This window comes from Barbus barbus (assembly GCF_936440315.1).
Source record: "Barbus barbus genome assembly, chromosome: 6".
Taxonomy (NCBI): domain Eukaryota; kingdom Metazoa; phylum Chordata; class Actinopteri; order Cypriniformes; family Cyprinidae; genus Barbus; species Barbus barbus.
Genome location: NC_136734.1, coordinates 35,484,199 through 35,509,052, shown reverse-complemented (window position 1 = coordinate 35,509,052; position 24,854 = coordinate 35,484,199). Strand labels below are relative to the sequence as shown.

Genomic DNA, 24,854 nt, shown 5'->3' with positions numbered 1-24,854 from the left:
ATGTCAGCCCCTTTTATATTCTCAAAATAGCCGTGAAAGACACCGGTAACCATAGTGACAGTGACTGAAGTTTATATATCAAAGATGGCGGCCTCAATAAAATCTTGATTAACGTAAAGCAGGAGTTTGGGGTGCAGCAGCTGGACCACGAAACGGACGGGAACGACACCAGCGGAAGATTGGATCTGAAACCTTCAGATGACACACTGTTTATAATGTATATACATGTGTCTCTGTAAGTTTCCCAAACTAAAACTTGCATCCTACACGAGACGTGCGCACAGTATGATTTGACAGACAACAATCTGTGCGATATTATAAAAATACGCTTGAATGAAAATACGGTTGTGATTCCTGAAATATGTAGAGGTGTCACACTTGTTTATTATACAACTGTGTGTGACCGTAACTGTGTTTAGCACTTACGGGCTGGTTCATATAGAAACTGTAGCAAACGCTTCCTGCCGCGGCTAGTTGTTCTTCTGCATCTCGTGCATCAAGATGCCATGAAGTTATGCTAAATACGAGTAAATACGAGTTTCCTAGTCGGAAATTGGTCATATAAGGCCGTTCATATCCAATTTCGACAAGGAAGCTCGTATTTAAGATAATTCCGATAGCACGTGAATGCAGCAATAGTTGTTATCAAATCTTTTCCATCCCGTTTTTAAATACGCAAGTACACGTTTTGTGTGAACGGTCTCTAAAACAGTACTGGCCGTATTCTGCTGCTCTGTACACCATGACCTCGTGATGACAGCATTTTTAAGGACTTATTCATATTTTGTTACTCTCGAAAGCTTGTCAGTTTGAAGTTGTGATTAACAGTTATGATTATGTGGTCTTTCAGAAGTGTGGTGTTGCTCTCACATGTGTCTTCAGATGTGAAAGAGAAAGACGACAGGTCTCCACAGGTGAGTACTGTTACTACCAAACACACACACCCTTTTCCAGATCTAGTTTCAGCATGTCATTGCAGTCAGTTTATTTCACTCTAGCTTCCTCAGACATATTAACCCTTGTGTATTGGATTTATAATGTGAAAACAAAAAAAGGACACTATAAAATATAACTCTGAATAAAATATGCAATTGAGTACACTTCAAACTCCCAGCTAATTACATTGAATGTATTGACTTGCAGTATTCAATTAATGATTTACTGTTACACATCTTTTTAAGTCTCTTCAGTCGCTGGGGTATATTTGTAGCAATAGCCAACATTACATTGTATGGGTCAAAATTATAGCTTTTTCTTTTATGCCAAAAATCTTTAGGATATTAAGTAAACATCTTGTTCCATGAAGATATTTTATAAATTTCCTACCATAAATATATCAAAACTTCATTTTTGATTAGTAATATGCATTGCTAACAACTTCATTTGGACAACTTTAAAGGTGATTTTATCAGTATTTAGATTTTTTGGCACCCTCAGATTCCAGATTTTCAAATAGTTGCATCTCGGCCAAATATTGTCCTATCATAACAAACCATACATCAACGGAGAGCTTATTTATTCAGCTTTCAGATTATGTATAAATCTAAAATTAGAAAATTTACCCTTATGACTGGCTTTGTGGTCCAGGGTCACATATAGTAAAATATGTCATCTGGATCCTATCAGTGAAAGACTTCCAGCAGGTTAAATAAAGATCCCTTTGTCTTCTTTGTTTTAAAATTCAGTTTATTTTTGTGCTGTACTTCACTTTGGCAACATCCAATAATCCAGTCATCGTTTGACAGACAATGTTGTTTTATTACTACTTTTGAAGTTGCCGATTTGCATGAGACAAGCAGATGATTTGCCAGAACTATTTGAATGTTTATTTAGTTTAAAACTTACCTGCTGTTTTTATTTGTACAGATGAAGATGCTGCTTTTTTGGTGATGGGTGATGTTTGGTCACCAGTTTTTAAAGATCATTGCAGCTCTTGTCACACTTGTCTGTCTTAGTTTGATATCGCGAGAATTTCACGACAGGGGGTATTCCAAAGGGATGCACCGAGACATCTTGTTTTTTCTCAAACCTGATGCTTTTCTGTGAATTTTAAAAGTGCGGATTTTTTTGGTGGAAGGGGATGAGGAATTGTGGTGATTCTCCTTGAGGAATTTTTAAATAGTCCATCTGCTTTTTCAAAGAACTCCAAAACTAGGTGCATTAACAATTGTAAAATTGACCTATATAAGAGCGTGTTTGATAAAAGATATTTTATTTATGTTCCAGTTTTGGAAAATTTATTTCAACCGCTTTAATTGAAGTATGTAATACTATCTCATAAAATCAAGTTCAGTGTGCACCTTTTTTGAAAACAAGATCTGTGTTACAATCTTTATACATGTGCGCGCACACACACACACACACACACACGTCTAGCCTCCCTTTTTATGCGACCCAGTTTCTAGAGCCCAGTAGCATTGCATGCTTCACCTCACTGGTTCCCAGTTTCACAGTTATGTCACAATTTCTCATCTCAAGTCTATAGAAGTGGACAGGTTATGGGGCCCGAAAGAGAAAAAGGACGAATAAAAGTGTCAAGACATACCATGAGGGAAGGTGAAGAGAGAGACTGAATATAGTGGAGTCTTTGCTTGTGTGTGTGTATGTGAGAGAGAGAGAAGATGAAGTGGAAGAATTGAAGGGGAGGGCATAACGGATAACAAACAAATCTAGACATGTTTCCCCCTCCCCTCCCAGTCCACCACAGACAGACTGATTTGCATAAAGGGCCGCAGGGCTTTTGACTGACAGGGCTCCAGACGGCACTGTGCTTCTGCTTCCACTTTAAGTGGGCTGGTGTGGGGCACTGGGGGAGGAGTCAGCCTGGACACAAGCCCTCCCCCTCGCCAACTCCAACCCCTGCTCTCTAATTGAGATATATACTAACTCCGTCCTATATGGCGCGCTGGAGAGAGGAAAAAGAAAGAGAGAGGAAGAGAAAGACAGTTTGGGGGGAGGAAGAGACACTCACAAGGAAGTGATTTGTGGTCGTGATGACACCTTGTGTGTCGCTGGTGCCTGTACATTGCTGTGGCACTAAAAATGCTCCACAGCAGTGCTGCGTGGTTGTTGAGATAAGGAGAAAGAGGAATATTTGCTTTATTTAAACATGTTGTGGCTGTGTGGGTTTGTGTGTACACTGGAAATGAACTCTTTCTGAATATACATTTGTCTGTAGATTTGGAAGCATGCAGATTTAAGTTAATTTTCCCACTACAATAAAGAGGCTGATATCATGTTAAAGTGAGCATGGTGTCACAATGCTGCAAAATTTCCTTACAATTGCCTATAATGTTTGAAAGATTTTAAAGATCTAGAAAAATGTTTAGGTAGAGACATGCCAAAAATATGCACATTAAGCATTAAAAAATATTAAAGATGTGAACTTGTTTGAAAATTAAAAATTGGTTTAGAAGTAAAATGCACTGTAAGAAAAAGGAAATAAAGAACCAGATACCACAGATGAAGATGTAATGAGATAAAATGATACAAAATCTAGGCCCGGTTTCATAGACAGGGTTTAGCCTAAGCCAGGATTAGGCCATAGTTCAATTAAGACATTTGGGTAATTTTTATAAATGTGCCTTAGATAAAAACATTACTGGTGTGCATCTTGAGACAAAACAAAGGCACTGATATATTTTAAGATCAGTCAGTGCAAGTTTCTTTCTGTTGAAACAGCTCAGAATTTCATTTTAGTCTAGGACTAGGTTTAAGCCTTGTCTGTGAAACCGGGGGCTAGAGTTTCATGAAAGCTGTATCTAGGATGTCTAGAAATTGATGCAGTCCTACTTATATCCTTTGAGGGTTGGCAGACACGTTCAAGCCAGTTGATTTTCAGTATTTACATTTGGTTTGTGTTGCATGCTGAGGTTGTGGACATATTAGAGTCATACATGTTTTCAAGGCCCACAAGACCCTGGTGATATTTGAACTTTATTTTGGTAATCGCTGTGATATAAATGTCTCTGGAATGAGTAACCAGCTTGTCAATCAAGCTATTAGAAGTCTAGGGTTGTGGGCCATTCCAAGATGAATTAAGAATGCTTTTTAAATTCCGGCAGTTTGTAAATTTGAATTAAATTAGATTTTTTTGTAGCAACCTGAATGCAGCGTTGCATTTAAGAAAGTAGAATTAAAATGAGGAATTCATAACTGCAATGACTGTAATTTTTAAAGTGTGGTATTTATAAGCCTCACTGAGAGATAGATTGGTTTAAAAAGTCATTAAGAAATTTGTACTTGATTTATATTTCATACATGTATTTTCATTTTATGAACCAATGTGGAAGAACACTTAATTTACAAGAATACCATTAGAATGAGCAAATTCCACTTTCTGTCATTTCAATTTAAATTTCAGTTCCATCTCAAACAGGGAGCCAATTCTTTTAACGTTTTTCTTTTTTTAATAACAGGAGTCTTGCATTATTGCATTTACATGTAATATGGATTGAGATTATGATTTTACACCCAAAGCTTTAGGCACATCTGGAACAGCTGTTTAAGGCATTAAGGAGTAGTTTAGCAGTCATATATCAAGTACTAAGCAGTATTTCGTTAAGAATGCCTGATACCCTGATAACCCTACTAGCTAGTTAAGGCGATGAACTTCAGTCACTGAGCACCACAGTTGCCCGCACAACATGTGTAACTTGTCCAAATCATTTTCTGCAAATTAGACTTACAATGTGCACTTCCTCTGGGATGTCTACAGATTATATTATAATCACATTTGGACTACAGCCAACACCATATTCAATTTTATTCCTAAATATTTCTATCAGTCTCTGTGAACCAATGTGAAACAGATACGCTGTGTATGAATAATTTTGTGCAAGTTAGAATAGTGAGGTATTCTCTGCAAAATATTCCTCGATAAATATTCTAGAGTTGCTGCAACTAGCAAGCCGTTAGTTGAAGTGCAACAACAAATTGTTCTAATAATATTTCATGTGAAGTCCTCTCCTTTTTATCACCACAAAGCTTTGTTTTTAGCCTCAATGCTAATTTCTGTGGGGAAATGTTTTGCTATTTTTTATTAGCTCTATGAAACATGACTGTTTCAGAGACGCACACTAACTCTTTAAGTCTTGCAGAAAATAATAAATAGAGCCAGTATCACTATGTGATATTCTGCTGATAACTTTGTTCAAGTTTGTTTATGTTCACAAGATACAGAATGAGTTATAAAGTGAAAGAAGGGTGGAACAGGAGAGATTATCAATAAATGTCCTAAAGCATCTTCAGCCATGACAATGCATTGGGACATGAAGTGATTCTGATAGTAGTAGTCATCTTTGACTTTTCCTGCATATCCTCCCAAACAGAAAGTGGTCCTGTCACTTTTTCCCAGAGAAGATCATAGAAAAGGAACAGAAAAGTTTCATTATGAGTGCTCTCAACTGATATATTTCTTTGTCACAGTCAAGCTTGAAATGTTCAAGGTAGCATGTTAACTCTTATATAAAAATGCATGTTAATATGTTATCTTATTCAGTAACATATTTGATACCTTTTAGTTAAGTGAGATTCAGAAAGTTTGCTTTAGTAAGTTACCAAAATATTCTAATGTGTCTTTCATATCATATCCATCCATATAATCAGAAGAATTATTCTGAATGCAGTCATATTCCACAATAGGCTGTTCATCTGACAAAGAAATTGGAAAACAATAATTACATAAAGGAACATTACAGCATGTCTTCTGTTGTCATGGAAGTTGATATTGTTTGTGCCACAGCTAAAACTGTCGCAAACAGCATTGAAGGAACAGAAAATTGCAGCATTGTTGATCTGTTACAGTCATTATCCACTGAATCAAATTCAGCAAATTCGTTCATGTACTGACAGTTAAAGACTGAATCTATGGCATTAAAGAAATAAATGGCTTACAATTTCGAGAAAGCTTGTGAGTAGCACCAAGGATTTGCATCCTGATTTGGAGTGCCATAAGCAAAGTTAGCTCATTGTTATGCTATTAATTTCCATCAAGGGACCATATTACTCTCAAAAATAATTCTAATATTCTAAAAGACGACTGCAAGCAGGTTGATCTACTTAATAACCCCATAAAAGCCATATGTGAATGCATACATATTGTATTAACATGCATAGTACTTTATAATTGTAGGCTAACCTCTTAACCTCCGCAAAGCTGCACACTAATGTAGAATCATAATGGTGCAAGTTTTATCAATTCATAAATTAAAGAAAATTACGTTCCAGAGGCTCTACCCCTTTATTGACTTAACATTTAAAACTATTCAATTTTTTATTATTAAATACATTTGTGTGTCATAAATCAAGAAAAATAAATTCCTTACCAGTATACCGAAACCAAGTGTTTATTCACTGATTGACTGGGCAATTGCGGACACAGCATTATGGCTGTTGCAGAGATTATTTTTGTAGTTTTAAAGCAATAGTTCATCCAATACTCTCATGCTGTTCCACACTTTTATTATTATTATTATTATTATTTTATCTTGTGAGGTTTTTAATTATTTGTTGATCTGGGTCAGAAATCTAGACTGAATGATTTGTTCACTAATTGGGTGAATATTTTTAGTTAATAACAATGCAAAATTTGGTCTATTTCTCTTACAAAGCTATGTGGCTTATATAAATGTAAAGTGCCTTTATGAGACTTTTTGGTGTTTTATCCCACTCTTCATTCATTATAATTATGAGGAAAAGAGCGACCCGCACAGTCTTCAGAATTTCTCCCTTTGTGTTCTGCAGAAAAAAGAAAGTCGTACAGGTTTGGAACGAAATGATGAAAGTTTTGATACTCAAGTGAACTAGTCCTTAAAAATCTTACATTTTTGAGAACTTTATGATGTCCTTAAAAAAAAAAAAGAAAAAAAAAAAGGTGTTCATCAAAACAAACTTGTGGAAAAACACAAAAAGATACATTAAGAATATCACACTGTGGAGAAAGAGAGCAAGAGATTTCTAGTTTCTAATCGCCCTATAGCAGACCACCACCACATGATGGTGTGCATCTGGAGGGGGAGGCACTGAGCTAAAAATAAAAAAAAATCACTGAGCGTGTGTGTGTGTGTGTGTGTGTGTGTGTGTGTGTGAGGGAGAATGAGATAGAAAGAGAGAGAGAGTGGAAGAGAGGCAGACGAGACAATCTGTGCCTATCTGTCAGTCGATTGGCCAGTTAAAAATGCATACAATTACTTCCAGCGGCTCAGAGGCAGAGCCATTTACATATGCATACGTGAGGGTACTGCCGGGGTGTTGAAACGAAGAAAGAATGCGAGGACGGAGAGAGAGAGGGCGGGAGGGAGAGGGAGAGATGCAGAGAGAGAGAGAAACATTAATCTTTAAACACTCAACATGCAGATTTATTGCCGACAGCAGGAGGACAGAATAAAAAAAAAATCACTCAAAATGAAGGGATAAAAACTGTGAATTGTTAAGGCAATGTTTGATTAAAAGTTCATAGGTGTTAATGGAATAGTTTACTCAATAAATAAATAAATATATATATATATATATATATATATATATATATATATATATATGATAAAATATCATCCTCATGTCAAACCTGTGACAATCTTGAGTCATCTAGAAGAATGTCCAAGCCGCTCTTTTCCATGAATGTGAAATTAAATTAAATGACATTGAAAGCTGTCCCTGCCATTTTTTTATATATGGGGAAAAAGAAACTTGCATGTGAAAAATAACAGAATTTAAATTTTTTAGTGAACTGTTTATACATTTAACTTGTTAAATGCTCATGTTTTTTGTTAAACAGACTATAATAGAGGCTCGCTCAAATATTTTCACTATACCAGTGTGATATTTATAATAATTGTATAGTTTTTATCACTAGTATAGGATCTAGTATAGATATATTTCCAGTCATTTTTTATGTGGACATTTTTGTGTGAAGCAGCTTATGAAAGCATGCTAGATCATTGGATTGCAATTCAAACCCTCACAATATGCTAATAGGTCCATTAAGATGTATTGTATCTTGATTTATGATTAACAGATTCAAAAAATAAACAAAATGGGCAGTTGCTTTAAAAAAAAAAAAATTGTGATCTTTTCTTTCCTAATGCATATCTAACAAAAATAATTTTCATAATACTTTTGCAAAACTAGACCTTAGACTATAAAGTGTGGTCCTCGTTGCAGCTTATTCAGGTCAAGGACCGCCCACTGAAACAGGAAGAGACCGTCTGACCAACATGTAAATCAACCAGCCACAGTAGTACTAATTATTCCACAGACAAGTATTAGCATATATGTCATTGCAGTGTTCTGATTAGTAGTTTTTTTTATTGTTATTTTATTAGTTACATTGAGATATTGGGAAGGGCACACTTGTTCTTGATCTGAATTGAAGATTGACTGTATGGCAAAGAGCCATGGTTGTTGTGGTCCTGGACATGTTCATATGCTCAGCAGATGTATGTAACAAGGAACACACTAAGTGCATATGTTGAACTTGACACATATGGAGAAAGAAAGCAGAACATGGATAGCTCAAGTCGATGAAGAATGTTTAACAGAAATTGTTTTTTGGAAAGGCTTTTTTTTTAATCCTTTGCTATAGAAAATCTTAAAGGTGGGTATGTGTTTTTTCAAAAGTCAGGCCCAGTAGCAAAACAAACTTGTAGCCAATCAGCAGTAAGGGGCGTGTCTACTCATGATGCGAGCAGAGAGCGCTCAGTGCACATGATGGACATTAGCCGAGCCGAGTGATGACAGAAAGAGAGATGGCGGATAAAAAACAAAAGAGGAAACTGTCTGTGAAACAAAAGTAGGCTTACAAAGTGTGAAATTTGTGTCAATACGTAATAAATAGAACGCAGCAGCAGTTTACTGTTGGGGATTTGTCGTGTCCCATCCAGTGTAGACAGCATCACTGATTATAATGAGTTCTATAGTATTTTGTCGAGCCGCTCGTATCCGGTGTAGACACGGTGTTACGATAAGGCAAAAGTAGGATCCATGTAAATATCGGAACAGCTTTCCAGCGCTGGAGAGAACTCAAGGAGCGGGAAGGCCTGCGATCGGATGCCGAGGTTGCTTTGTTTCTTCTCAATAGGTGAGTAACCTTGGTTTTGCTTTGTTTCACAGAACTAATTGTTGCCAGGGATGTGTATGTATGTGTGGGGCGACGCTATCAAATAGGGGCGAGACCCTTTTGGGGTAGGGGTATGTTTGTTTTGGTGATTTCAAATATCAACATTGGCTACCAGAAATCACTTACCCCACCTTTAAATTTGTCCTCTTTCTTAACCATCATCCTACAAACATATTAATTAATTTAGTTTTTAAATGACAGATCTAAAAATTAAGTTTAAGCATTGTTATTGTTGCGTTAGTTGTGTGCGAGTAAGAATTGTTGTTGTAATGCTGTAATTTATCTTCCATGAAGAAGCATGGAGAAGCTTTAAAGAAGTCTCAATGCCACTTTGTAAACCTCTACACAGGCTCTTGACTCTGTTTAATTTCTACATTATCCTTCCTTCATTTTAAACCTGTGTACCTCTTTGTAGTCATCAAAATTTGTTTGCTTTTTTCCACATGCTGCTTCCATTTCCATAATTCCATTTTTCCATTTCCTTCTGTTTTTTTTCACCCTGATGGAAAGAAAGAAGGATGTTGAGGGCCCCTTGGTTCTTCAGCTCCAGCTCCAGTTAAAGTGGGGGGAAAGAAGAGACCTCCTGCTTTCTCTGACATTGGCTGTAGAACCTATTATGGGATGAAGCAGGACAGACAAACAGTTAATTCTGAAGTACATAGATCCATGAAGATGAACATGATATCCATGATCAGCCATTTAAACATGTCCACTCTAGTATAAAATGAATTCAGACAAAGATTGTAGGAATAACCCACATATGATAAGCTTCAGCTCCGGCATTAGTGGAACTGATTTGTTTTAGAAAAGAGACTGGTCTATGCCTCTACAAATTGGTAGCATATTTAGCACAGTAGAGAAATACTCATTAGTCACTTGATTGCACTATTACAGGGCACATAATATTTGTACTATTTTTTTTAAAGTTTTTTTCAGCAGAAGATTTAATAAAGAATTTATAAAAACAACCAGAATTCTGAAAAAATACTACTTTTTTTCTCATTAGGGCTCCTTGTCCTTTTGGCCTATGGTGACCCTTGACCTTTCACATAAGACACAAACAAGGTTCCCTTCTGTCTGCTTCCTTGAGTGACGCAGGTCTCACAAAGCTCCTCTGTATCTGACTAGAATGAAATGGAGTGACTGAATGCAGCTGAGGTCTGATTCTCTCTCTCTTACATCTTGCATTAAAAATGTATCACATATGTATTTCTTTTATTGTTCCCACAAATCTTAGAAATATTTGGTTGGGAAGATGACATGTTTAAAGGGATAGTTCACCCAAAAATGCAAATTTTGTCATCATTTACTCACCCTCATGTCATTCTAAACCTACACGACTTTCTTTCATCTCTGGAACACAAACCAGTCCAAACAGTGGACGTCCAAAATGGTTTGGTAGTCAACGTTCTTCAAAATATCATCTTTTATGTTTCACACAAGAAAGATAGTCATACAGATTTGGAACAACATGAGGGTTAGTAAATTGACACAATCATTCCTGAGCTATCCCTTTAAGTTGAGTTTTGATTGATGAAAATGTTTCCTCAAGGTTAGCATAACAGTTTAAAAGACCAAACCACTCAAGACTATCTGAAAACATTCTACCCATCATTATCCTGTATGCTTTATCTGCTTTTCCTTTTGCATCAGCTTAGCTGTTATACATTTTGCTATTGATCTGTTAGTTGCACAGAAATGTAAATATAATGTATATCATTTAAAGTGAAAAAGTGAAAGTGACATACAGCCAGGTATGGTGACCCATAATCAGAATTTGTGCTCTGCATTTAACCCATCCAAAGTGCACACACACACACACACAGCGAACACACACCCGGAGCAGTGGGCAGCCATTTATGCTGCGGCACCCAGGGAGCAGTTTTGGGGTTCGGTGCCTTGCTCAAGGGCACCTCAGTCGTGGAATTAAGGGTGGAGAGAGCACTCCCCCCACCTACAATCCCTGCCGGCCCGAGACTCGAACCCGCAACCTTTTCTCTAACCATTAGGCCACGACTTCCCTAATTTATAGACTAGTGGCATCAAATGCAATAGCTTGTTTTCAAACAGGTTTGAAACAAAGTCGAGCCATTTGCTGAGCCAATTGTTACTCTGTCAGGCTACCGAAATGAATAGATATTGTGTTGAAATGGATTGAGTTGAGTAGTTCAGTTGTTTTATGTGAAGATGTCCTGTAACTGTTTTTTTCTCTTCATGGGATGATACAGTGGGAATAATACTGTTGCTTCAAACCATCATTTTATTCTTGAGAAGGTTTCAAATGTTCAAGCACTGGATGGTTTGGTGAAACCCGTGGAGAGAAATGAGGTGTTAGAATCCATTCAATGCTGCGATCATATGCCATGACACTAATATGCAAGCTGGAGGCAACAGGCTCGTTCCAAGGATTTCAAGGCATACAGAAATGTTAAAGTTTAGTGAATAGCACCAGCAGTGTTCAGAGTCTAGTGAAATTTTAGCCCCCCTAATTCTCATGTAGCCTACAGCTAAGTGGAATCTGCTGTAAAGCACTTGAAATTTTGAGTTCTAATATGATAAATTACAATTGTTACAATTGGAGGTAAGTTATGGATTAATAAAATATTAGATAGTTATAGGTTTATATTAATAACATGTTATGGATTGAAGTGTTGCGAGCCCATCCATTGTAAAACTTGTGGAAAAAATGTCTACAGTGTTTTTTTTTTTTTTTATCATTTTTCTCTTGGGTATAGGGAAATTCACATGGTCTAGTCCTCATTCAGTAGTGCCTGTTGAAGAAGCTAGTGAAACATTGGCCAAGTACAGCATCTCAGAGCTTTATATGTACAGTACACCTGAAGAAACCTTCTTGAAGGTTTAAAGATGTCTTTTTTTTTTTATATACCATGTTGGTTTGGACTGGATTGTGATTCCATTGTATTTTTTGAAGCATCTTGGATTTGTGTGCCATTTTTCACCATGACCTACAATACCATTCAAAAGGCTGCCTATATTTGATAAAAAAAAATGGAAAATAATAAATTTAGTGAAATATTATTAGCTACTGCTTTCTATTGTGATATATTTTGAAATATAATTTATTCCTGTGATCAAAGCTTTTCAGCAGCCATTACTCTAGTCTTAAATGTCACATGATCCTTCAGAAATCACTCTAATATGCTGATTTGGTGCTCGAGAAACATTTCTTAATATCAATGTTAAAAAAGCTGCTTGGTATTAAAAAAAAAATATTTTTTTTTGTAGCAATAATAAGTATCACATTTGTTCAATAGAATGCATCTGTGTTGAATATAAAAATCAGTTTTATATAAAAGTCTTTCTTACTCCAAACATTTGAACAGTAATGTGTTAATACGGTAATAATACAATACCATGGTGTTAATGATACTATCATTGTGCCATGGAAAAGCACTTTTAATAATGTTATAAATGGAGGAACTCCTGTTCAGATTCTCGGTAGTGTACTTCGTTTGACCTCTGCTGCAGTGCTCTTGGGCTAAGCACAACCCCATCTGCCTGATGCTTATGTTTGTCCTTGTGCTCTGGACCCGGCCACTGTCTGGGTCAGATTAGCGTGAGTATAGGCCAAGTAAAGAAACCTCATGCTAATTTGGAATGATTGAGAATCCATTACAAAATACAGTACTGTTTTTTTTTTGTTTTTTTTTGTTTTTTTTACCATTTTTTGCTGTTCCAAAATTCTAGTAAGCATGTGAAAGTTCATATTTAATAAGCATGGATCCTAATGGATACAGCTACGGAACTACATCCCAACGTATGAATGTGTTTGGAAATGGGGAGAGGAAACGGGAGACCACAGCTGAAGGAGCTCTAGTTTCAAATCCTGTGGCAGGAAACTCTGCCGGAGACTCACCCTTCCCTCTCACCCTGTGCGTGTGTGTGTATTTTTGAGTATTTAAAAGTATAAAGCATCCTGTTTCACCTGTCTATTGCCAGTTTAATGTTTTCGTTTCACATTATGTTTACAAGTCTCATTATGTTACTCTTTTGAGTCCGTGTGTGTTGTCGGGTATATGGTCACGTCTGTATATTTTCTGTTTAGAAGCGTCCTCTTTCTTGTGTCCCTGACTATTGCTGCGACTCTATTTTTACAGTGTTTACATAGTTAGTCACTGCTCGTTTGCGTCAGTCTTCCTCAATGCCCGGCTCCGTTTAGTGCTGGAAATACACGCACTTTAACAGATGCATGACACACGCAGACTCTGAAATCTGAGGTTGAACAGTTAAAACCGAGCTTCATCCTCATCCTGTTTTGTCTACAGTTGCTCTTGTTCCGTATCCCTCTGTGATAGAACGGGAGACACCCTGATGTTGCTCTGGATTTCTCTGGAGCACACGTTTTCACACAAAAAGTGTATACAACCATGCACAGCTACACAGGCACACACGCTCACGGCCTCTGAGGTTAGGCTGGAATGTGTGTGATGTGTGATTGTGGAGGTTGGAGGTGGTGGAGCAAGTTCAGCTTGACAGAGCGGAGCAGGGCCTCTCTTATTACAATCTAAACCAGCTCCCACTGCATATTTCTGTCGCTCTCTCTCCCTTGCGTTCCCTCTCTGCTCACTCTGCCTGCAGTTCTCTTTTGCTTGCTATTTCTAACCCTATTTTTTCAGACTTCTTTTTGCTTTCTCTCTCCTCCCTCCCTTGGTATATCTCTCGCAGCTCTCTTTAAACATGGCTAGTTCTCCCTCTCTCTCTCTCTCGCTCTCTCTCACCAGCTCTCCCCTTCTGCCACTTTTCTCACTCTATCTCTGTCGCTCCCACATTCTGTCTCGCTCTCTCTCTCTCGCTCCTCATGGGCTGCAGAGTGCATTGCAGCGACAGCTGCTGTTATAACCATCAACTGCAGCCTCCACAGCAACTGTGGAGGAGAGAACACGGCAACAGCGCTTCATACCACAGACCCCACCTTTGTTACATGGTTCAAGACAATTACAAAGTAATTATGCCTTCTCTCTTGCTTTGCAGATATTGTGCCAAAAGTTTCACAGAACTGTACTGTCAGATAAACAGTGCAAAAATTGCACCTTTTGGGGTACAAAATCTTTTTGCTTTATCTAACCCTGCTGCTCAGTTTTAGTACCCAAAAGTCATCATGAAACAAAGAGTTCACCATATCTATTTTCTAAATGCATGTTATAGATCTTATTGTAAATGACTCATTCAAGTATACACTTAATTATAAAAATGGCAATGTTTAATAAAAATGTCATGACTTGAAATTCTGGTGAAAGTGACAGACTTCTCTGGTGACATTTGCTGGACTTCTCTAATTTAGCACATTTAAACCCCGCCCTGCAAGCTCATGGTCATATGCCTCCATTTTTGATGTCCAATCAACCAATCCAATCAACACCCAATGCAAAGAACAAAGTCACCACCCATTTTTTTTCTTTTTTGATGTCTGTCATTATATAGCAGAAAAGATTTGCTGCTACATCCAGTTCTTCGGGGATAGTTCACCCAAAAATATAAATTCTGTCATCATTTAGTCATCCTCATGCAGACTTTTGTTCATCTTTGAAATTCAAATTAAGATATTTTTATGAAACCCACACAACCAAAATTTTGAAGATCCAAAAAAGGTCATACAGGCATCCTAAAACGAACCCAAATGAATCGAGCAGTTTAATCAAAGTATTGTGAAGAGATACGATTGCTTTATATGATGAACAGATTTAATGTAGGTTTTTATTCACATATATTATTTTTATGACACCTTTATGACCTATTAAGGTCTATTTAGATTAGAGCAGGGCTTAGAGACTGTTTTCTTAAACCCGTGGAATTTCTGACCAGGACCGCCCAATCCCACAATGTATGTGTCCACTCTCGCAGACTTTCTCTCAGAGCTTGTAAAAAATGTCGGCTACACCAATTCTCAAATATTCGTTCAACTTAACATCCAGAATAGCAGGCTTTAAACATGATTGTGTTTAAATAAGATGACGTAATGCTAAACCAAAGCACCACACCGGACAAAAACATTGGGTAGTTTTTATTAGCGTTATAAAACATTAACCGTTAAAACAAAATAGCAGCACCTCAGTTTTTAAAAGTAGCCTACTGCTTGATACACAAGCACCACACGATTTACTAAACAAACAGTTTTAAGGTCATTGCACACCCAGTCCGAAATTTTTGCACGTTAAAAAATAAATACGACCTCATATTATGTCAATCACGTTTACACACTGCCTCCGAAACTTCCGTCCGGTGGGAGTCCAAACCCAATGCAGCCCTCTAATTTAGATCAACAGTTTTGTTGCATGTACTTTTATTGGATGGACAGAAAACATTCGGGTTTCATTACATCCTTAGTTACGAAGATGAATGAAAATCTTATGGGTTTGGAATGAAATGAACGTGAGTAAATAATGAAAGAACTTTTAATTTTGGGGTAAATATCCCTTTAAGGTGTCGATATTAGGTCTTTAAACTAATAATATGCGTCATTTAGGGGTAGATAAGGCACAGAGGTTTTCTTTTTGCGGGTTCTACCATATTGACAAGCTATTTTTTTTCTGATAGCATGAAATGAAAATAGTTTTGTAATAAACATACTGGGAACCATCTTCATTTCTAATGAAAACAATCTTTAGTGGCATATCTAAGAAAGCTTTATGCTGAAACATACTTTAAAAATACTGTATTTCAAATGGATGTATCTAGACTTATATACAATACATATCTGGACATGCAGTTGACAGCCAGAGTGGACAGCTATATTTGACCTTTACCAGGGAAAAGACTGGTTCATTTTAGAGCTGTCAGTCTTCTGCTCATAATTTGTTCCTGAGTGCTTCATCTGTGATTTCATTTTTACTAGATAACAATTCTTGCAATTCTTCTAAATCTTCCATAATGCAGTAAAACTTAATAACACACGTTCACCCACTGAAAACCATTATTATAAGAGAAAATGATGAAATTAAAAGTAACTTATTGTTTCATTTGCTCCCAGTGGATTTTTTGGGTAGCTTTTTTTTTTCTGAATTCAACATCATGGTCACACTTCTGTGCTCTCCTATCCCAATGCACTAGTCTAGATTTAAACTCAAATGATCTAATTTCACCAGTGAAACACTTTAACCATTAAAGCTGAGGGCACACTACACGACTAACTCAAATATTCCAAGACTGAACCTGACACACTTAAAGACTTTTTTTATTGACTGGAGCAGATTCTAGTCTTTGACAGTCAGAGAGGAAGACAAACCTAGTGTCTGAGTCAGTCCAATACACAACACACTTAATCACTGACAAGTCCAGACCGGACAAATTCTGACAAAACCAAAAAAAATTAAAATATCGCAACTGTCAGCCGTTGTACTGTGCTCATAGCACATGCTCTTCAGGTGCATGCACAAAAGCAGCAGTGCATGCTGTATATAATTTCATATTAAAGTGCAAAGAAACTGAGCAAATGTCATAGTTATGTCGCTAGTTAAGTCATGTATTACCAAAAGTCGATCAAAGTTGCCTTTAAAACTGTGCATGCATGTAAACATTTGTCATATATAAGTCACATTTAAGAACATGTTCCAAACAAAATGGCGCCGCTGATGGCAGCTATTGTGCGTTGCTCCTCGGTGTTTGTATTGTTTTTGTTTGTTTTTCCTGTTTTTTGTTTTTCAAATAAGATCAGCTTTACCAGGGATGATCTACTGAACATTCGGCAGAACACACCACAAAATCTTCTACCGGTTTTTGATTTTTCGGACGTTTTGCTGGACATTGTAGTTGGCGGAGCTGTAGCTCTGGTCAAACGCTTCAGGAGGCGCAGACGGGGAAAGAGAGCCGGCGCGCTCGTGAAACTTCGTCAGCGCGGATTTAGAACGGCGTTGCCTAGCATCCATCTGGCGAATCTCCGCTCTCTACCCAACAAAACGGACGAACTGCTTCTGCTCTCCCGGACAAACAAGGACTTTTCTAACTCTGCTGCTCTATGTTTCACGGAAACCTGGTTGAATGGCGACATACCGGACAGCGCGATCCATCTGCCTAATTACCAGCTGATAAGAGCAGATCGGGACACAGAATCAACGGGGAAATCGCGCGGCGGCGGGACATGCTTTTACATCAATGAGAGGTGGTGTACAGATGTAACTGTTTTAAAGAAGATGTGCTGCTCAGATCTAGAAACGCTCTTCATTAACTGCAAGCCGTTCTATTCGCCGCGGGAGTTCTGCTCGTTCATTCTCGTGAGTGTTTACATTCCACCGCAAGCGCACGTGAGCACAGCTCTACAGAAACTCGCTGATCTGATCACAGAGAGTGAACAACAACACCCGGACTCTGTTTTAATCATTCTCGGGGACTTTAATAAAGCAAATCTCTCCCGTGAACTGCCAAAATACAGACAGCATGTTACATGTCCCACCAGAGACAGTAATATATTGGATCACTGTTACACAACAATAAAGGACGCATATCACTCGGTTCCACGAGCAGCTTTAGGACTCTCTGATCACTGTTTGGTTCATCTTATTCCATCCTACAGGCAGAAACTTAAGTCTGCGAAGCCTGTATTAAGATCTGTTAAAAGATGGACTAACGAAACAGAGCGGGATTTACAAGCCTGTTTCGACCTGACTGATTGGTCTGTTTTTGAAGCTGCAGCAAATGACCTGGACGAGCTCACAGATACCGTAACATCATATATCAGTTTCTGTGAGGACATGTGCATTCCTACCAGGACTCATCTATTCTACAACAATGACAAACCATGGTTCACTGCCAAACTCAGACAGCTCCGTCAGGCCAAAGAAGATGCTCACAGAAAGGGGGATAAAGTCTTGTACAAACAGGCCAAATACACACTGGAAAAGGAGATCAGAGTGGCAAAGAGGAATTATTCTGACAAGCTCAGGAACAAATTCTCTTCCAGCGATCCGGCTTCAGTGTGGCTTGGATTAAAGGACATCACCAGCTACAAAACACCACCCCCCAGCACTCTGGAGAATCAACACCTGGCAGACGACTTAAACGAGTTCTTTTGTCGTTTTGAACGATCACCCCACACCCGCCCAGAACACCCCTCCACACAACCATTCACACCTCCAGCAACCCCTCTCTCCCCCACACCTACAATTCAAATCAGCGAAGACGATGTGTGCCAGGTCTTCAGGAAAAACAAAAGAAGGAAAGCACCTGGTCCAGATGGTGTGTCACCAGCCTGCCTAAAAATCTGTGCTGAGCAGCTGGCCCCCATCTTCACACAGATCTTCAATAGATCACTGGAGCTGTGTGAAGTCCCCTCATGCTTCAAACGCTCCACCATCATCCCCGTCCCAAAGAAACACAAAATTACTGGACTAAATGACTACAGACCTGTGGCACTAACGTCTGTAGCCATGAAATCATTCGAAAGACTGGTTCTGGCTCATCTGAAGGACATCACTGGACCCTTACTGGACCCCCTGCAGTTTGCCTACAGAGCAAACAGGTCTGTGGATGATGCAGTCAACATGGGACTGCACTTCATCCTGCAGCATCTGGACAGACCAGGGACTTATGTGAGGATCCTGTTTGTGGACTTCAGCTCTGCTTTTAACACCATTATCCCGGAAACCCTTCAAAATAAACTAACTCAGCTCTCCGTCCCCACCTCCGTCTGCCAGTGGATCAACAGCTTCCTGACAGACAGACAGCAGTTAGTAAAGCTTGGCAAATTCTCATCCAGCACTCGAACCATCAGCACTGGAGCTCCTCAGGGCTGCGTACTCTCCCCACTGCTCTTCTCCCTCTACACCAACGACTGCACATCTAAAGACCCCTCTGTCAAGCTCCTGAAGTTTGCAGACGACACCACACTGATCGGCCTCATCCAGGACGGTGACGAGTCTGCTTACAGACAGGAGGTTAAGGAGCTGGCTGTCTGGTGCAGTCTCAACAACCTGGAGCTTAACACGCTCAAAACTGTGGAGATGATCGTGGACTTCAGGAGAAACCCCCCTGCTCTCCCCCCACTTACCATCATGAACAGCACCGTGACTGCAGTGGAGTCATTCAGATTCTTGGGCACCACCATCTCTCAGGACCTAAAGTGGGATATTCACATTGACTCCATTGTCAGGAAGGCCCAGCAGAGGCTGTACTTTCTTCGCCAGCTGAGGAAGTTCAACCTGCCACAGGACTTACTGAAACAGTTCTACTCTGCCATCATTGAATCCATCCTCTGCACTTCAATAACTGTCTGGTTCAGCTCAGCTACCAAATCTGACCTCAGAAGACTACGGAGGGTAGTCCGGACTGCTGAGCGAATCATTGGTACAACCCTCCCCACTCTCCAAGAACTGTACTTATCCAGAGTGAGCAAAAGGGCTGGTAAAATCACTCTGGACCCCTCACATCCAGCACACAACCTCTTTGAACTGTTACCATCTGGTCGACGCTACAGAGCTCTGAGCACCAGAACGACCAGACACAGAAACAGTTTCTTCCCTCAGTCAATACATCTCATGAACACTCAATAAATAAACGTAGAACACACAACTAATACATTATCCATTCACCACACTCACTTATTTTATTTTCTCATTTCTAATTTGCACATACTTCACCTGTACATACATAGTCGCCTATATTATATATTATATATTGTGTATTTTTTATTTTTTTTGCTGCTTTGTACATTGGTTATTGGCTATTTCCTGTTATTTTGTTTCATTACCTGTGTCCTGTCCTGTTACTGTCTTTCTGTTGCACTGTGGAGCTTCTGTCACTACAACAAATTCCTTGTATGTGTAAACATACTTGGCCAATAAAGCTCATTCTAAATGTTCTAAATGTTAAATGTCTGAGAAACAGTGGCTTTCAAAATTATCCTGCCGCAGCCCATCACTGTCTCCCTCATCTAACACACCCGATCCAACTCATCATTAGTAGAGACTTTGAGACCTGAAGTGGGCCAGAAAAGGTAAAGAGTTGAGGAAATACAATGTGTGTCAGATCCGCCTCATGTTTAGCAGTGACAGCTCTTAAAACAGCCAAAATAACGTAATAATCCAGCTGCCGTGATGTCTGTTAATCAAAGAACATGAGAAAAAAAAAGGAAATCAATAACTTGTAGCTTTAAGGATTCATCTATATTTAATTTAGAATGCAATGTTTCATAACTTTATTCAATTTCTGTATATTTCCTACTTGTTGAAGGGCACAGTAAATATGACATTTATTATAATGGGTCTAGATTATATGTCAAGATTGTTTCAAGTTCACTTAAATTAGACTAAAAATAACAAGTCTAATAAATTTAAAAATTGATAGCTCACAGTTATACTGTAATAATGAATGGCTATGGTCAATGCATAAATATTGAGGGGAATAAAACGATTTCCTAGAGGCGTTAGTAGTATTGGTATCAGTGATACATATCTTCAGTCGATGCCATTAAACAAATATTACAAATATGCCTTTATGTTGTTTCTACATTAATTTGATGATTGAATGTGAAATTATTGCAATATAAAAGTATATTTAAAAACTTTTTTTTTGTCAGAAAAATGTGTGATTTAATTAGTTTTTTAATCGATTGACAGCACTAATATATAATTAAACGGTATATTTAAAATGATTTTTATTTACAGGTGTCATTTGTGATTTTTTTTTAAATAAAGTTTTTATTAAATTTGTTTTGAAGAATAGCTATTTATGTTTGTATATTTGTCATGAAGAAAATTCATTGTGAAGAATAAGCTATTCGTTATGAAGATGATTTATATACAGTGGTGTGAAAAAGTGTTGGTCCCCTTCTTGATTTTTTATTTTATTGCATGTTTGTCACACTTTAATGTTTCAGATCATCAAACAAATTTAAATATTAATCAAAGATAGCACAAGTAAACACAACATGCAGTTTTCAAATTAAGGGTTTTTTTTATGAAGGGAAAACAAAATCCAAATCCACATGTCCCTGTGTGAAAAAGTGCTCTTTAACCATTTATGTTTTAAGTGGTTAAACCATAACTGTGGTTGATCACACCTGAGTTCAGTTTCTCTAGCCACAGCCAGGCCTGATTACTGCCACACCTGTTCGCAATCAAGAAATCACTTAAATAGGACCTGCCTGACAAAGTGAAGCAGACCAAAAGATCCTCAAAAGCGACACATCATGTTGAGATCCAAAGAAATTCAGGAACAACTGAGAAAGAAAATAATTGAGATCTCTCAGTCTGGAAAAGGTTATAAAGCCATTTCTAAAGCTTTGGGACTCCAGCGAACCACAGTGAGAGCCATTTTTACAACTTGATTTTTTTAATGGAATCTACCTGAAAAAATCATGTAAAAGCTCCTAAATTAATCTATGACACAATGAATTTAATATAATTAGTGAAATGTGCTCATTTATTTTAAGTTGATTCTCAAAATTCTGTGATTTTGAGTGAGGCCTGTTTGTAGTTGACTGAGGTATTTTGTACATTTAAAAGACTGTGTACAGCCAAACAGCTCAAGTAGGAAAATACTTGAGAAATATTGGAAATTACTGCACTAGCAAAGCTACTGCTCACTGAACAAGGCTTACAGCTGTAGAGGAGTAGTATCCATAACATAAGCTCTACTCTTCTGCACAATGGAAACTTCAATGTAACAAACTCTTTCAAATGTCAAACATAACTGAGCATTAAACATTAATAGATGTTTCCCTTCACTCAAAAACACATAAAATAATTTCAGCATTAATTAAAGCATTTAATTTCTAAATTTACTCTTCATCCAGCTATATGCAAAGCATGCTGGGAACTAACAATCACCTCTAAAATAAAACTGCAAAATTGTGCTAATTCTCTTAAAATAAAGAGGGAGCGTTCTTTCCTTTTTTTTTTTTTTTTTTTTTAAGTTTAATCAGTTCCTCAATTCAAGCCTCAACTGCTGAAGTTTCCTTTAAAAAAAGAGGAAAACACATCTCTTGGCATTATTAGTAAAGTTAAGTATTTTTAGTATTTTTAAAACCCATGATTCATTTTTTACAGTGCACGCACTACACAACTTTTTTTTCCATTCCGTTCATAATTGGCCTGACAGTCGTGTAGTGTGTGTAAGCTCAGTGGGCACTTTTTGCATTACATCACTGGTGTCAGAATTGGGCTAATGCAGAATTAATACTGAAATGCTGCAGCAATTTGAATTCTGTCCAGAAAGGCTATACCATGTTTTTTTAGAGTATTCTGTGATCATCAGGTGTGATTTTTCTTTTTTTAGCATGTTTTTGTTGATCTATAATGTAGCTCCGCAGTGCCATCTCTACTCTTACTATTATTGTGCCAGACCTTCCTTCCCTCCTCTGCTGCCCAGACCGAGAGGACCAGAAAGCCTCCTGTTAAAGAGATGCAGATTTATGCGCAAGCAAAGGCGGGGCCCTGTGTGTTTTGATGAAAGAGATCTATGAGAAAGGCTCGCTCATATGCTTCTAGTCACTCCTTCTCTCTCTTTCTCTCTTTCCTTCTCCCTATCGCTACATACCCCCCCCCCCCCCCCCATCACCACCACCCCGCCTCAATCTTTCGCCTGCTCCCTCTTTTCTCTTCTATAACGGTCTCACTTTAATATGTATGCAAATGTGCCCGTCCTCCATCCCCTTAATTGTCTGGCTTCCAGCAGTTAGTGTGTGTGTGTGTGTGTGTGTGTGTGTGTGTGTTTTACAGTGCCTCAGCTCTCCTCACTAGCCTCTGCTGGCAGAATCAGCAAACCTGCACCTGAGCTCAGGAAGCGATGGTGGGGTTATGCCATTCTGTCACTTTGATAAGTGTACACAGTAAAAGCCAAAAATGGCACTGAAAGTGCGTTTACCCTTTAGATAACATATATAACTGCCCATATCAAAGCCCTGTTTTGAATAAATTCAGAAATGAAAGATTTGTGATCAAATCATGTTTAAGTACTAGAACGGTTGGGGTTCAATTAGGTAACTGTGATAGGATATGATAGAAAATGAGACATGAAGTGAAAGTACTATTAAACAATACAATCGCCCTTTCGTTTCTTCTCTCCTAATATGCAGCTGCAAATTCCATACTAAATTGGCACAATCTTGGCACTAATCTGCCGTAGCCTATAGCTATTTTCAACTCCTTACAGACACGCCTGGCAACTTTTCTTGTGGTGGTGATGCTATTTCTATAATATCCACCTGAAAACTGCAGGTGTATAAACACCATATGCACTGCTGCTCTCACATGATCTGATGCTGCAACATGCAAGCACTTCAAAGCCATAACCTTGAGAGGATATTAAAGGCGATTTTTCTACAATATTAGGTACTTGCCACCTGCTTGATAATGATAATGATTTCAACAGCAAGATTTACAATAAATCTATCTGTCAGCAAGCATTTTTCCTAGAGAAGGAGGATGTGGTGGGATGAAACTGTAACTGTTTTCTTTTCATAATGATTGAGGAAAATAAAAGTAATGTTGAGTTTTGACATTTGTATATATTTATGTAGGTTGCTGGTTTGATAATCACTAAAATTAACAACTAAATGAAATCCGTCTGCAGAAGCAGGGTTAGTTCTTGTTTAGACTATAATAAGTACATGATGCTTAAATAATAGTGCACTGTGTGGCAGATATGTATTTATCATTAAATATGTTTGTGGTATTGAACACTCCTTCATAAGTTGTTTCTGGAAGTGATGGTGTTTTGGCATATTCTTTATTAAATTAGTTTTTTCTTTGAATATTTGGATATAAATTGTCCTTTTGTGCTGATGCAGCACAGATTCCCTTTGTTAAAGTATTGCATGCTTTTTTCACTGGGCCCCAAAGGTTCATTCAAAACATCTGTGCACTTTGTTTTTTTTTTTTTTTTTTTTTTTTTTTTACAGAAATGAATATTTGCCTATTTTTATTTTTTTAAATGCATGGTTGCCATTTGACTGAGTCTATTTGTTCTAGCCAATTCGATATTCAGTATCTCACGTTCGATAACTGCCAGAAGGTAGAGATGCTGTTGAATAATATGGTGTCATGGTATGTTGAAACAGGAAGAGAATGGAGCTCCAGTCAATTAATGTGCTGGAGTGTTGTGTAATGTAACTTCAAAAACCTATAGTAAACCCACCGAATCTTATTAAAATGATGGGAGACAGATAACAAAGGAGATTGTTTGACAGGCGGGGTAAGTGAGGATGGTTTTGTGTCAATCAGGCACATGTAAATTAACATATCTGTGCTAGTCTTCATATCTGTTTTCATGTTTTCGGATAGTGGTTTGTGTGGGTATGTTTTACAGTTATTACAGCAGAGCTCTGTATTGAAAACCCTTTCTTTTTATTTATTTTTTAATCTCTCTACAGATTGCTGCAATTCAGCAAAAGCGGCTTATTGTATATATTTTCAGTAGGTGCCTTTTGGTTAAAAATGGTAGTGAATAATATCGATTACGGTTATCATATTAACCATAATTCACTGCCTATATTAATATTTGCTGTCAAATGAAAACAAGTCAAAGACTTTACAAGGTTGTGGTAGATGAGTAAAGTATTGAATACACATCCCAAAAGTTTGTTTGTATGGTTCTGTACATAAGCAAAACTTTTTAAGGTGTTGTATTGAGTTAGAGTATCTTGTGTTGCCTGCTCTTTTTGTTTAGTGAGGCAACTAAAGTTATTAGTTATGCCATTCATTCTTATTTTTAAGTATTAAAATGACAGCAGTCAATTGTAATATCTGCATACTGAATTGTGATCTTTGCTTTCTTGTGTCTATGTAAG

The 24,854-nt window shown here is 37.8% G+C and overlaps 1 protein-coding gene across 2 annotated transcripts in view; it reads left to right on the top strand.

The window, feature by feature from the left end:
• The first annotated feature begins 59 nt into the window (after positions 1-59).
• The window catches only part of ntmt1 (N-terminal Xaa-Pro-Lys N-methyltransferase 1), a 128,312-nt gene continuing 103,517 nt past the window's right edge, over positions 60-24,854 (top strand). Inside the window, exons 1-2 of one of the 2 annotated variants that reach the window (XM_079420050.1) lie at positions 60-235; positions 851-914. The gene's annotated coding sequence lies outside the window, so the exon portion shown is untranslated. The remainder of the gene's footprint in view (positions 236-850; positions 915-24,854) is intronic. The other variant, XM_079420054.1, reaches the window with a different exon arrangement.